This window comes from Pithys albifrons, chromosome 3 (genome assembly GCF_047495875.1).
Source record: "Pithys albifrons albifrons isolate INPA30051 chromosome 3, PitAlb_v1, whole genome shotgun sequence".
Classification (NCBI taxonomy): Eukaryota; Metazoa; Chordata; class Aves; order Passeriformes; family Thamnophilidae; genus Pithys; species Pithys albifrons.
Window position 1 is genome coordinate 70,635,626 of NC_092460.1, and position 14,486 is coordinate 70,650,111.

Below are 14,486 nucleotides of genomic sequence, written 5' to 3' on the forward strand. Positions count from 1 at the left end.
CAAGTAATAATACTGCTTGAAAAATACCATCTCTGAATGAGAGTTGCAAAATTATGGGGCATGTTAGTCTCTTAGGTTACATATTTCCAAACTTTAATAAATCATAGAGAGACCACTGCCTTATCTTATTGTCTTGGATTTCTCAATTTCCTTTTTCCATCAAACATGTTTCAGTTGTGTTCATATGTCATTGATTTGGTAACTACATTTTCTTTCTTTCAGACAAATCATGTGTTGAGAAAATCCTGAGTTAAATCCAGGTCAATTCATTTAAACTGTGGCTGTGCCAGAACTGGATATTTTTTATGCCAAAAATCACTTACTAATTATTCTAATGTTTGAGATAGTATTGATTGATTCTGGTTTTATTATCTTAATACAATGCAGTGTCACTCTGTCAAGAGCAATATCAATATAAAGCAAAACATTGCTTTATATCAGGCTGCATAGTTCACTGAGTAATACAGCAGCAAGAATCAGTTTCTCTGAATCATTTATACCTTAAGGGAAAATTACTTGGTTGACACATCATTTTTTAATGTAATTTTTCCATGCTTTGCTCCTTTCAAAGGAAATGCAGACCTATACTTTAGAAACCATGTAATACATAGAAAGTGCAGTATTTGGTAACTTTACTTGCATTAAATAAGTAAGCACTCATAAAGAGCCACTGGAAAAATCTGAGTTTTTTCTCAGGAATCGTGCCTTGCCTTGCCTAAAACAAAGGAGTTACATATAAGTGTGCCCTTTTTTTGCAGCTAATCACAAGGTTGATGAGCAGGCAAAATATTTTAAAATGTTTCCTTGTAGATCTCTACTTTGTCATATGCTGAGCAAAATGACAGAAAGTGTACGTGCACATGCAGCTCCAACTATTTATTTTCTTGTCAATGCCCTTGGAAAAGAGTGCAATCATTGTTAGCAGGAACAGCAAATTCATCTTCATCACGAGTTTAGATAAGGAAAGATTTTACAGGAAGTTTTAAGAAAGAAAAGCAGTTTCCACAACAAAATATATTGATAAAAGACCATTCTTGTAAAATATCTGTTCATTGGAAGTTATTGAAAAAAAACCTACTGTAATAGAAATTTATTTCAAACACATGACATTTTGAAAAGTTTATGTGAACCCAAATATATTTGGAGGGTCATATTCATGGAGAACCAGTGATGAAAGCAAAAAAGTCCTTGGCAGCAGTTTTTGAGAAAAATACAATTTCCTAGTGAAACATGCTATTTATAGCACTTCAGCCAGGGAAAAAAAATGTGCTTTCAAAAGTAAAAATTAACAAGATTAGCCATGAATAGGAAAACTTAAGCATCATGATTTACTCTGAGCACTACAAAAAACTCTAGTTCCTGAATGTTTATCCCTTCCAACAATACTTCTACTTCCTGCTCATATTTCTAACACACTCTTTCTTCCCCCTCTTAAAAACACTTTTTTTTTGAGAAACTAAACTCAATTTAATTTTTCATAAAAAAATTTAAATGATGAAAATACTAAAACAAAGTTCTAGCACAATTATATAGAGCGGATTTGTACATCCACTAACACAAAGAGGGAGGGACCACAACAAATATGGTCCCCTCGTTCTGTAGAAGAGTCATTGATGTTTCAGGCTACTGTCTTTTCCACTTTGGATCTTATGAGGACCCTTTTCAGCACTGTTGCTGAAGACATTCAAGGTTCTCCAGACCTGGATGGTTTGAAGCAATTTCACTTAAACTCTCTCAAGCCATGGTGTATCAGTAGAATAACTCTGTTCACACCATGTTGGTCCTGTGAGCTGAAGTAATGAAGAGTTACTGACTGGGACATTCCATACCCATTACATTGTACAGCACTTATGCCAGATATGGTACTTTTCAGTATTTTCATTGATGGTTTGCACAGTGGAATTAATAGCACTTGTATCAGCTTTGCAAAGAATGCAACGCTTGGAAAAGCCCTAAGACCTATCCTGCCAGAGGATTTGAATTCAGAAGGATGAACTGAAAAAACAGAAAGGATGCATTAACAGAGTAAGATTCATGTGGTCATTAAACAAATGGAATGTGTTTCACTAATAATGACAAATCCAAAGCACAACACTTGGGAAAAATCGACTGAACAAACAGAAGATGGGGATGACTGGACAGCAGTTCTACAAGCGGGATCAGAGGTCGCAATGGATCACAGACTGAACATGCGTCAGCAATGCCATGAGGTTGCAAGAAAAGCAAATATCCTCAAAACGGTCAATAGAAAGACCATTTAGATGGAGTATTATTTTCAGTTTAAAGCATTGTTTCCAGGTATGCCAGGAATCAAATGGTGAGAAAACAGAGGAAAACGGGTAGAGCCCCCTGAGCCTGGGAAACATCAAAAGACCAGGCTCTTCATCACCTACAAATGAGAAGACTGTGGGGAGGCTTGATAATGGTCTTCAGATGTGTAGAAGGTGACTGCAGTGAGACCAGAGAGCAGTGGACTTAAATTGCAACAAAAGGAGAACTGGACTAATCTCTACCAAGAAGGATTTAGGCATCCTTAGACATCCTTTGAGAACAGAGGATAGACTAGCTGACTTTAAGAGCTACTTACTCCTTTCTATGACTTCTTTAATGTAACATTCAATAAAACTTTTTAATTACACCAGAAGCAAAATAGAAACATGTCAGTGGATTTGGAGACTTATTTAAATCAATCTAGTACTGCCCAACTAAAAATTACTATCTCTAAATTGAAAAAAAAAACAAACCAAAAACAAACCAAAAACCCCAATAACAACAAAACACATGTCTTCTACACCAACTGTGAGAAAAAGAAAAAAAGTAGAAAATGGGAAAATAGCTTCTTAGGAAAGAATAGAAATATAAAAAAAAAAAAAGAAAAAAGAAAAAACCCAGTAACAAGATGATTGTTCCCAACATTGATGAGTATGTTAATGCCTGAAGACTATGTAAGAATCTAAGAACTTGCTTCATGACAAAATTAATCAACAGCATTTAGCAAAATAACTATTTCTTCCATAAACACAATGTTTTGGGATAAAATATTCACCTCTGTCTTCAAAGTTGTATTAATTCTTGGTATGATTTTTCCCACAGAAGAATTTTAGCTACAGAGTTAGAACAGAATATCTACTGTAACTATTTTACTGCCACCCGCAAAAGGAAGAACAACTGGCTCCTTAAGCTTCCAATTAACCAGAACCTGCTCTTTGGACTCCAGGGTGGGCTTGGTGTTCCCTTCATTTTTTTTTTTAATTCATCTAGATAAATTCTAACTGGGGTTTTACTAAATTATCTCCTTACTTGGGAACATATTTCCTGGTATTTTCAAAGTTGGCAGAAGAAAAGAAGCCTTGTGTGAAGTACTTCTGCATGGAAAGAAGATCTCTGTCACTGATTTCACTCACAAGTGCATATGCATAGAAAGTAATAATCTGGCTTTTTTTACATTAGAGGAAAGATTGCACAGATAGTCTGGAATAATTTTGGTGATCAGCTACAGGCAATAAGAGTCTATTAGCAGAGAATCTGCCTCAATATGGACTCTGCCTTTCATTTGTATTTGATGTTAGTCAACACCTGCACCTCATTTATATGACTTGTCTTACATGGACCAGAGTACAACAGCATCAGACTAATTTCATGCTTTGCAACTGTGAAAGGATAAATTTTACAATAAGAGTTTGCTAAACATTCAAGCATGGATATCTTTGCAACAAAGTCAGACAGCCAGGCATTGAAAAATATTCTGAGATACACAATGAAGAATACGGCATTTGAGAGTCAGGTGGAAAGATAGAAGAATTAAAAAGGAGGGAGGAAAGGAGGGAGGAAAAGAGGAAAGATAGGAGGGAGGAAGGGAGCAAGGAAGCCAGGAAGGAAAGAGAACCAAAACAGAGTTGACAATTTCAGATTTTGCATATACAGCAACCAAAAATTAATATAAAACTAATTGGTTGAACAAGTTTCTGTGTAACTTGAATAAATTTAAAATTTCACTGTAAGTATTAACTACATCTGGAATATAATATATCTTTTTCAATAATATAATATCATAAAGATCAGAAGAATTACAGGAAGACCAAGGGTTACTTATTTAATATTGCATTTCTATTGGAAATAGGAGACTCATAAAATGAGAAAAGCAAGAATATCTTACTACTTACTACACACTTTTTTTTTTTTATTTTTAGACCTGGAGAACAGTGAAATACTACACTGAGGAATGCATATGTCACTATGAAACTCCATGTTAGCTCATCTCAGGAAAGTCTGAAATTCTTTGCCTGTATTTTTAGGCATGGTATTAACAGTATCTGTTTATAGAAATTAATGAAAATTAGTAGAAATAAACAATTTTGATAGTTCTTACCTTATGTCTTTTAAATTCACCTGGCATAAGCAGCATTTATCAGAAGAAAACTAATAAGAGTTTTATTAGCCTTTACTCTCTTGCAGCTTCACTACTTTTAAAGAAGATAATATTTGTATTAGAGCATTTAAACCAAAAGAAAATTTTTAAATCTTCTACCCAACACTGGGAATGAGAAAACACAAACTTGGGTCCTGATCCTAATGTCTGCGTGTTTGTGAGGAACTTGCTGAGTCCACTGATCTCCAGGACATACATGCCCCACTGAATGAAGGCAAACCATAAACAAAAGTAAAACAGATTCCATCATCCCGTGTGTCTTCTCTTCCCCTTATTTGCAACCCAGAACACACTGTCTATTCCAGTTCAGCCCCTGTACAAGAACAGTTAGCAGCCACCAGAAGCTTGTGATCACAAATTTAGTGGAAGATACCACATCCAGGGCTGACCTGGAGAAAGACATGTGAGCTTTCTTTATGCATTTCATGCAAAACAGCTTGGGTTGTTTAAAATTATCCTGGAAAGCTATTGACTTTGCACTGAAAAAAATGAGAAACTTCACAGACTGTTTGGCTGTGGGAGTAGTAACATCCCAATGCAGCACAACCTTTCTGCAAGTTTCTTATCATGGCATTAATGTGTGTTTGGAACCTGAGACCATGCTTGGCTCAGAAGGATTACAGCTTCAAAGACAGTGGCTAGGAAGAACTGACTGAAGAAAATCCAACTGCCTACCCACTCAGATTTACACTATCAATTATATTATCTGTTCGGCATTCCTGTGTGCCTAAGTTCTACATGATTATCCACACACAGATAAAAGGATGAATTAGTCATACGAGTTATGATAATGTTTAAAAGAACCATAGATTGGTTACTGCAACTGTATACATTTTACAGGCACATAAAATTAAGAATATTTGTAGCTTCAAGTACTGGAATATTTTTTTAATAATTAGGCAGTTTCATACAGCCATGATCATCTGCATATGGTAGTGTTTATGTATGTATTGACGTGTACAGAAGTATGAAACCTGACAAGATAGTATTGTAAAGTTCTATAATCCTATGTGCTTTAAAAATACAAGTAATTGCACAGTCTTGTTAATTCTTTGGGGCAGAATTCTCCCTGTTAAATTCATTCAATAATATGGAATAAAAAAACTTGAAATAAGATGTTACAATAAAGGTAGTGGCACGTTTTGCACTCTATAAACTAATGTAAGACCTTACTATTCTTCAATACTTTTAGGTTGTAGATTTATATTGGTTAAAATGAACCTATACTTTAAAATGTCATACTTTAAATTGCAAAGGCTGTTCCCTGAATGCCAGGCTTAGATGCTCACAAACTTATTAACTAAGGTATCCATTCAAAAATAGATCATTATAATCTAATACCAGATCACCTTCATCATAAACAGCTGGAGCTTCAGTTTAGAACAAATTTTTTTAAGTGTAAAACTGAGTAAGAAAGTATTTTGTTTACCAACAAAAGCTTGTAATGACTCTACATAGGGAGACTCCCACACCTTACTGTTAATAACAGCGGAGTTTGGGGCCAAATCCTTAGGGAAGGTCTTTGACTACAAGCAACATAATATTATGTAAATAGTAATAAAAGGTATCTTGAAGAGCTGTAACATTTTGGAAAAACATTTATTTCTACTGCATGTACTGAAATCATCTTGAGAGATATCACCAAATAGCATGAAGCTGTAGCATCCTTCCAGGAGTGAAAAATGTTAACATACTATGAAGGTGTATGTCGAAGCTGAGTCTGAGAGTGTGCTCTTATCAAGCTTGGCAGTGCCAAGAAATGACTGCCTTTTGCCACAACAGAGAATGAGCTAAAAGCCTGTGTAAAGGCAGGCAAGCAGAGACAATCAGCACCTTCAGCAACAGGGTAGTCCCACAGCTCCATAGGGCCAGGGTGGTAGTAGGGTCACAGTTCACCAATCAGCTATTGAACTAAGTCCATAGTCCATCCAGGAGGTGCAGCCAGGTGTTCCTGCAGGAGAGCACCAGAGTCAAGGCTGACTATCACGTGAGTTCAAGGTCCCAGCAGCAAACAGGGCTAGATACAAGGCTGTCTGTGGTGTAAGTTCAAGGGCCAGCCAGGAAGGCAACTGACAAATCTGGGCTGCAAGAGATAGAGCTGTACACAGCTCACTAACCCCAACACACAAGCAAGAATCCAGACCTGAGCTTAAATGGGTGGGTTGTGGGTGGGAGTCCAGGGAGGCTGGACAGGGCAGCTACAGCTTGTATAAAACACAGATTTCACCATTCATTTACCTACAGAGGGAAGTTTCTCAGAGGGAATGTCAAGTAAAGGGCCAATACCCTGACTGTGGCACTAGCTTGGAGCTGGTCAGTACCCAAGGCCTACCCTGTGTTTCCTCCCATGTCTTGGAGCAATTTTGTTGCAACAGTAGAGGACTGCCAGGACAAGGGGTATGCAGAGTCATGGCTCGTTCTGAGTTGTCAAAGACCTTTAGTGACACTAGGAATACATGAAAAATGAGCCCAAAGGGAATTTGTGCTAGTCATAGATAGCCTTACACTCAATGGTCCTTCAGCTTTTGGGAAGATGGTGTAAAATCATTTTTCATCAGTGACTGGCAACAAAATTATACACATGCAGGAAAGAACTCTGCCTAGGAAGTATGGCAGTAAGGGGTCCATGACAAGATCTCACTGGAAATTTAGTGAATAAAGAGATGATCTGGTCTCTTGATGACTCTCTGGCCTCTCTGTGACTCCTCCTATTGAGCCTTCCTCTCCTTTCTGTCTCCTTACCTTTTTTTTCTGAAGCCTTCCTATAGGTTCATTTCAAAACTTAGCACAAAAATAAAAAACTACAGAATAGTTTTTCTGTGTCATTAAGGTTTTACAATGCGCCAATCTGATCTGAGGGGTAAGGGTCCTGGGCCTGAGGCAGATGGAAAGAAGTGAAGCAGGCAAAGAACCAACAGAACAAAAGATGACTTGCCTGCACTTAGGGGAACTGGAAGGAGAGGGGTGGAAAAGCAACACCATTAGTTCTATTTAATTTCCTACATGTTTTCATGACTTTGTCTAGGTCAGTTATTCTCTCTCCTGTGAGACTGTCCTATATATCTTCTGTAAGAAGAAACAAAATTCTAAATTTTTATGCTTTCACAGATCATTTTGGCCACAGTCAAGGTCACCAAGTTTCTATCTGACAACAAATGGTATTTGTGATGTACAATTCCAACAATATTAAAACAAAGGATGTAAAGTTTTGGGGAAAAGTACAAATGATGGGTATGTCTAGTAGACTGATATAATAATTAACATTTATGTTCTTCATCTCCAAGCAAAATTTTTATTATTTATATAATTACCTCAAACATTTTATTTCTCTGTGAGACTTTTCCATTTCAGACTATTTACTAGAAAATCATATCAAACTAAATCATGACCCTGAGGAGTTCTGCAAACTACCATGACATTAACAATAATGTGGCAATCAGAACAGAAAGGAACAAATTGTGTATAAAAACAGCATTCACTAGCCACGATTAACTCTAAAGTTCCATTAAAACCATGTTTCTCTTTTTAAATGTATTACCTGTTTTGACATTAATTACTGAATCTATTCAAAAAATTTTAACCAGATTGTATTTTAAATTATATTAAATTTCTGGTGAAGGGATTCTACTTCTTCCTATACCTTCCTTGTTTATTAACTGTAGCCAATATCACCTGTTCATGCCAGTGTATTGTACGTGGAATAAAATGGAGAGTTTATGATATAGAATTTCTGTGTTTCTTAATCTGAGGTAGTTGTGAGATATATATATTGTTCCACATGTGTGCCAATCATGAGTTAAACTAAAAAAGACTCATTGTTAGGTATTCTACACATAACTTATAGAACAGTCTGTATTTTAAATTTTTTACATAACTTTTACAATTTACGGTTACTTTTTCATGTCATACCACAAAGAAAGCATAAGGGTTTTTAGTATATATGTATGTATGGCCAAACTTTGCGAACAAAGATTTGGGAAGGGCTCTCCCCACGTGGTTGAGCCCTTCCAGCCTGCGCAGTGGATGTTTTAGGTGAGGCACAGTGTGTGCAGAACTGGCCCCACCATTTAAGTCCTAAGGGTCCATTTGCCATGGCCGAGCGAGCTTGGACAGTGACAGTAAAGTCCTCAGGACTGTCACAGCACCCGGTACTAACCAGGACTGACCCTGCTCAGCATCCAAGATCTGACAGGAGGCATTTAACCGTCAGGGGACGGTCCCCACTGAGACTCGAACTCAGGTCCTTGGGATTCAGTCTGGAGTGCTCCCCATTACACCACGGAACTGCCCCAGGGTTTTTAGTATGGCATGACAAAATCCTGTATCAAATTTCAGCTCCATTATTTCAACATACTCCATCACAAATACAGTGAAATGAAGTCCATCGCATTCAATTTTGCAAAAGCTTTAATACCTGAACAAAAGCATGCACATGAAGACTGTATGACTATTCAGATGAGGAACTTTCCCAGAGTGAAGTCTCAGTATTTTTATGGTAATTGAGGTACCCAGGAGCTACAAGAAGATCCAAATGATCTGAAGTTCATACTATAATGTTTTTTCAATCCAAAAAAGGCCGTAAGAAGAAAGGTGTAATAAGCATTTCCACGGCAACAACCAAATAAACGCATTCATTCCTTCTCTGCTGAATGCACTGATAAACCATTTTATGGAATACCACAGGAGTACAATAAATCTCAAAAATCTATGCATTTACATGAAAATTGACAGTAAAATCTTTATTGGTCAAAGGTAAATTTCTATCTCTGTTCAAAGATTATAACTACAGATTTAACAAATATAAAAAAAAAGCAAATGAATGGCTAAATAAAATGTGAAAAGTCATGCTATTTATGGAGTAATTATGGTTCTAATGTAAATGTAAACCAGCAATGTAAACTAAATACTTACAAGATTTTAGAGAAAGTAATACCTGCAGATATTTCTGTAAATGTAAACTGGATTCTGCTTGTCAAAATCCAAACATGTACTTACATGTTCAAGGAAAAAAACTATTAAAAACATCATATACGAAGGGGAAATAAATGCATTGTACATATTTATGGTTCCATAATAAAACCTCCCTACATTTATGAAGCAGAAGGCAATGTTTACAGCTTCTCATAATTTATTTTGGCGTCACAAACTATTCAATACAGATTATACCTTGCTATCATAAATTGTAGATTATCTAGGTTTAGACTTAATCACTCTAGTTATGTACATATTTTTCTTTGTTCAGGAAACATTGCCAACAGAGAGCTCAATGTCTCTTTCAGACCTATTACTACTTGTATATTCAGGTAAAATATTCTCTGAATAAGTGCACTGCAAAACTGATAGTTCAGCACACTGAAATGAACACTCCTATATTATTTTCTTTAAAGCAAATCATTACTGCCAATAAATAATTTAATGTGGATAGATTTTTATTTGCCTTACATGGCTGCCTAAACACATTTCCATTCCCTTGCTTATAGCATTTTCAATGAAGTCAGCTGTAATGCTGTGTCATGCTTTCGTTTCCTAAGTAAGGGGCATAACATCACTCGCCTGATACACAGGAGAGAAAGTCTACCAATTCTTAGTAGAAACAGGGGTTGTCAATCATTCAGTGAAAGTGTGACTCAGCAGCTGCTTATTCCGTAAAAGTACTCTGCACATAGGAGATAACCAGGAGGGGCGATGTCTTTACAAGCACACAAACTCTCTGGTACATATACAACAAAAATGTCCCTAGCACCATACTGAATTTATGTAATTTTTTTTTTCACTATTTTATTTCAAATCTTCTCTTGGTGTACAAGGAAGACTGTATAAACTTAGTTATTTAAGCATTCTTAATTTTTCCAGGAATTGATCCATGCAGGTTTCTCTGACTAAATTAAAGATGTCCATTTTGCTCACTTAAAAACTGTACACGTTAAGGTAGGAGAGTGATTTTTCTTGCCCACAAGCAATGAGTTTACAAATGTGGCTCATAATTATTTACAACTAAAAAAAATATTTCCAAAATGAAAAATAAACGACTGTGAGTTTTCTACACATGGACATCAGCCAACTTAAAATACTCAGACCTACAGCAAACACTCAAACTAAAAAGCTGAGGGAAAAGTCCTTCCTCAGAGCATGTAGATGAACATGGCAGCCTGAACACAGAACAACAGCAAAAATGTCAAGGTAAAATCTGCTTGCTGCCACTTTATGAGAGACTCCACATCTAAATTTCATTGTCTAATAAAGGAGAAAACTCCTATAACAGCTTGAACAATTTTAAGTTTCTTTACTACAGGAATCCAGGGGAACCAAAGACATGAAACAGTTTCAATCAGATTGATTAGGACTCCTTGGCTTTAAGAAAGACTACTATACACTATATAATAAAGGCATATAAAACCCAATTCTTACTGTGCAAAACATGGGAATCTCAAATGAAATTATAACAAAGAAGTACAGGGAAAAAAATTAACAGATGGAAGAAGTCTCTGTAAATGCCTCAGTAAGCTTTGTCACTGCTTATGATAAATATAAAACATGGGTTCAGAACTGATTCAACAATTTCATGCAGATGAATATCAGAAACTATTCAATACATACATGTGGATACACCTTTGGTTCAGTAAATCCTAAATCCTAAATATCAGATTGCTCGAACATAGAACTACATGGTCCTATGCTCTTTCCCACCCTTTGTCATGGAGGAAACCTTTACTGGCCACTGGTGAAGAGAAAGTTTCATATTTTAGGGACCTGTTGTGATACTGTAGATAGCTATTCTTATGCTTTATATACTGAAGGTGAAAAGTGGAATTCTAAGTTCAGTAGATAATGGTTGCCTACCACAAAGCGGGATCCAGTCCTCAGTCTTCCAGTCCTCAAAATGCTTAGGAGTATCAGCAACTTTATCAAAAAAACAGATAATACATACTAACTTACACACATAAATTTACAGATGGAGATCCAATTACAGTACATTTTTATTCATACCAATTTTCATGGTATTTTTCAGCAAGAAATACTAAGTGAGGAGCTGATCTTCCTGGTGCACTGAGGCTTTGTTTTCCACCATAGTATAGTACTTGTTGATCTCCTGCCCTAATTTGCCCCTTTTTGCCCCATTCGTGCATACACACTTATTCTAACTGGTAAAGTACAGAAACCTCTTGATAACTATGCAATCATTCCAGTTTTGTTCCCTTCTGAATACAGCTCTTGCATAGAGACTTGCCTAGAGAACTTAGTCTAATTTTTTAAATTTACACGATTTTTAAGGGAGTCACAAAAATGCAAGTGACTTTTCAAAGTGAAGCATTATTTATAGACAACAACATCCTCAAAGATCTGCTGACATAATAAGTGATACTGATGTACAGACTCCTGTAATTATGGCAATAACATCTCTGGGAATCCAAACGCTTATCTTAAATTGTACTCTCTGTCACTAGTAAATGGTAAAAGAATAAAAATAATAACTCTTATTCCCATAAGGAGCTAAACAAAAATATGTGGGATGGCTTACAGAAAATGACAAGAGTTTCAGTTAACAAATACCATTTCCAAAGCTTTTCTAGATTTGTGCTGTCCAAAAAAAAAAAAAAACCCACCCAAAAAACACATTAAAAAAAACCCCATCCAGCCTTAAAAACTTATGTGAATTTCACACAGGAAAAAAAGTCAGTGTTTGTTGAGTGGAAAAAATGACTCCAGATTAGTGAGAAATGCTATTTTTAAAACTCCTAAAAATGTTACAGAGTTAAAAATACAAAGTAAAAGTTATTTTTATAGCAATGGACAATGTCCATTTAAGGTTGACAATTTCTTGCAACTGACTCTATATCTCATGCAGCTCCCACTATTTTGAGTTTCCTGCAGAGTAACAGCATAATCAGATGGCTTTAAAACTCAGACTCAGAATCTTTCCCCATTTTTGGCTTAAATCCAAGTTATAATTACAGCAAATGTAATGTTTTTTTGAAAGAATGCTGCTGATGCTTATATATTCCTAACATAGTGATTTTGTTGCTTTCCTATTGCAAAACTGAAACTAGACTAGGATAAACACAGAGGGAAAAAATTAAGGCTTAAACTAAGTTTAATATGTAACTCTAATGCACCATCACAAAGCCCAAGAGGCAGGATATGCAATCATGCATTCTTTATGCACTTGTAATACTACTTGGCTTCAGTGGAAGTTTTGTTTAAGAAAGCATATAATCACAACTCATGATTCCATTAATTGCATGCCACAGGCAGTCCATGTGAGGTAAGAATCATGAACCAAACTGGTTGGAAGGATGGTGGAACCCATTAGCCCTGCCTGCATCTTTGTCCATCACTGAGTCTATGCAGAAAAACCACGAATCCTTTTTTTTGTCTCTCATCTACACTTCCAGTTCTTCCTCATGACAGAATGTGTAGAGGCATTACTGTGCAGAGGTTTCATTCAGGAACTAATACAGCTCTCAGATCTCTGTCACTGCTCTGCATTACCATACTTTCCCAGCCTCTTGGCCGTACTGAGGATTTTACCCAATGCAGATCCTTATTCTGTTGGGATTTTTATATTATTCATACTAGGCACAGGCAAAATGAATGTTATGTAGCTATTAGTACAGAGTGCTTTGACACAAGATATTACATATTTTATTGGCTATCCTTTGGGTAATTTAGGAAGTATCATCTAAAAAACATGTGGATGGACTTGACTTTTACAGTACTACTGTACACAAAATTTTTCATGCATACCACAAACATAAATGACTCTACTGGGCATGTGCTACAGACAGTTTTATGGTACCCCACAAGGTTTATTTATGTATGTTGGAAGAAATAGCATGAAACAAGAGCTTCTTATATTATAAAGGCCTTTTATTTGCTAAAACATGAGCAAAGAAAAAACATGGACACTTGTCAGCTACTTCTAAACATAAAAACAACTAATCAAATTTAAAAAGAAACCATTCACAGGCTGAAAAATGGCAGGTGATGTTACAGTAAGGGGTGAATGTACAGTGCAGTCTCCGCTGGAAACCAACATTTAGAAGCACAGAGCAGATAGCTCTTCAGCTACAAACTCCCCATTACTTTCCTGTATAATACATTGAAAACTCTAGGTGATTTCTACCTGTGTAACTGAACACAACTCAATTTTTACAACACCTAACTAACAACTAACTTATAGTTTCTTTTACAACAGCCTTAGAACAGCATAACTTTCTTTTGTTTACATGGTTTTGTTTTGTTATGAAAGCATAAAGCATCACCCCATAAATGATTAGTAAGTCTTTCAGCAAGGGAAACCTGACTAAGAACAAGATACATTATCCACAGCTCTGTATTAAAGAAAACACCAAAACCTGGGTTTCAGTATTAAAAAAAAAAATCTTCAGCAGTCTTTACTCTCCAGAACTGTGCTGGGGTGTATTATGAACACACAAAGCAGAAATAGAATCTCCAGATTAAAGTTCATTCTTAAGGATACTAAACACTCAAACTTTGTAAGGAAGTTCCCAATGACTAAAGGCACAGGAAAGAACAAAATAAAAAGCAAATGAAGGTATAAAAATTAGGGTGACTTAGGGATAAGGAGAATGAAAACAAAGGAAAGGGAAAATAGAGCATAAGAATGTTTTTAAGAATGAAAGAAAGCAAAGCATGACAATGAAAACAAATGAATCGTTGAAACTATGGTGGGAGGAACTGATGAATATTAACTTTTATTATTCCGATTACAAAATACATTTCAAAATTGGATGAAACGCATTGTATGTACGTTTTGCCAAGGACATTCTTGGCAGTTGTAAAGTTAGGAAAATCATAATTCAATCAGTGAGGCATTACTTAAAACCACTTGAAAAAGCAGATCCCTTGAACCAGCAAACAGACTGCATGGGTAAAATTTTTAAGACTCAATATTCTGAAGCAGTGCAGATTGCACTGCCATGTTGCAAAGTGAACCTTCCAATAATGGGACCACTAAAAAAATAGCAATGTCTCTTTCTCAATGTATTTCACAGATTTTTTTTCACAAATGATCAAAAAAGGGTCATCATTTTTT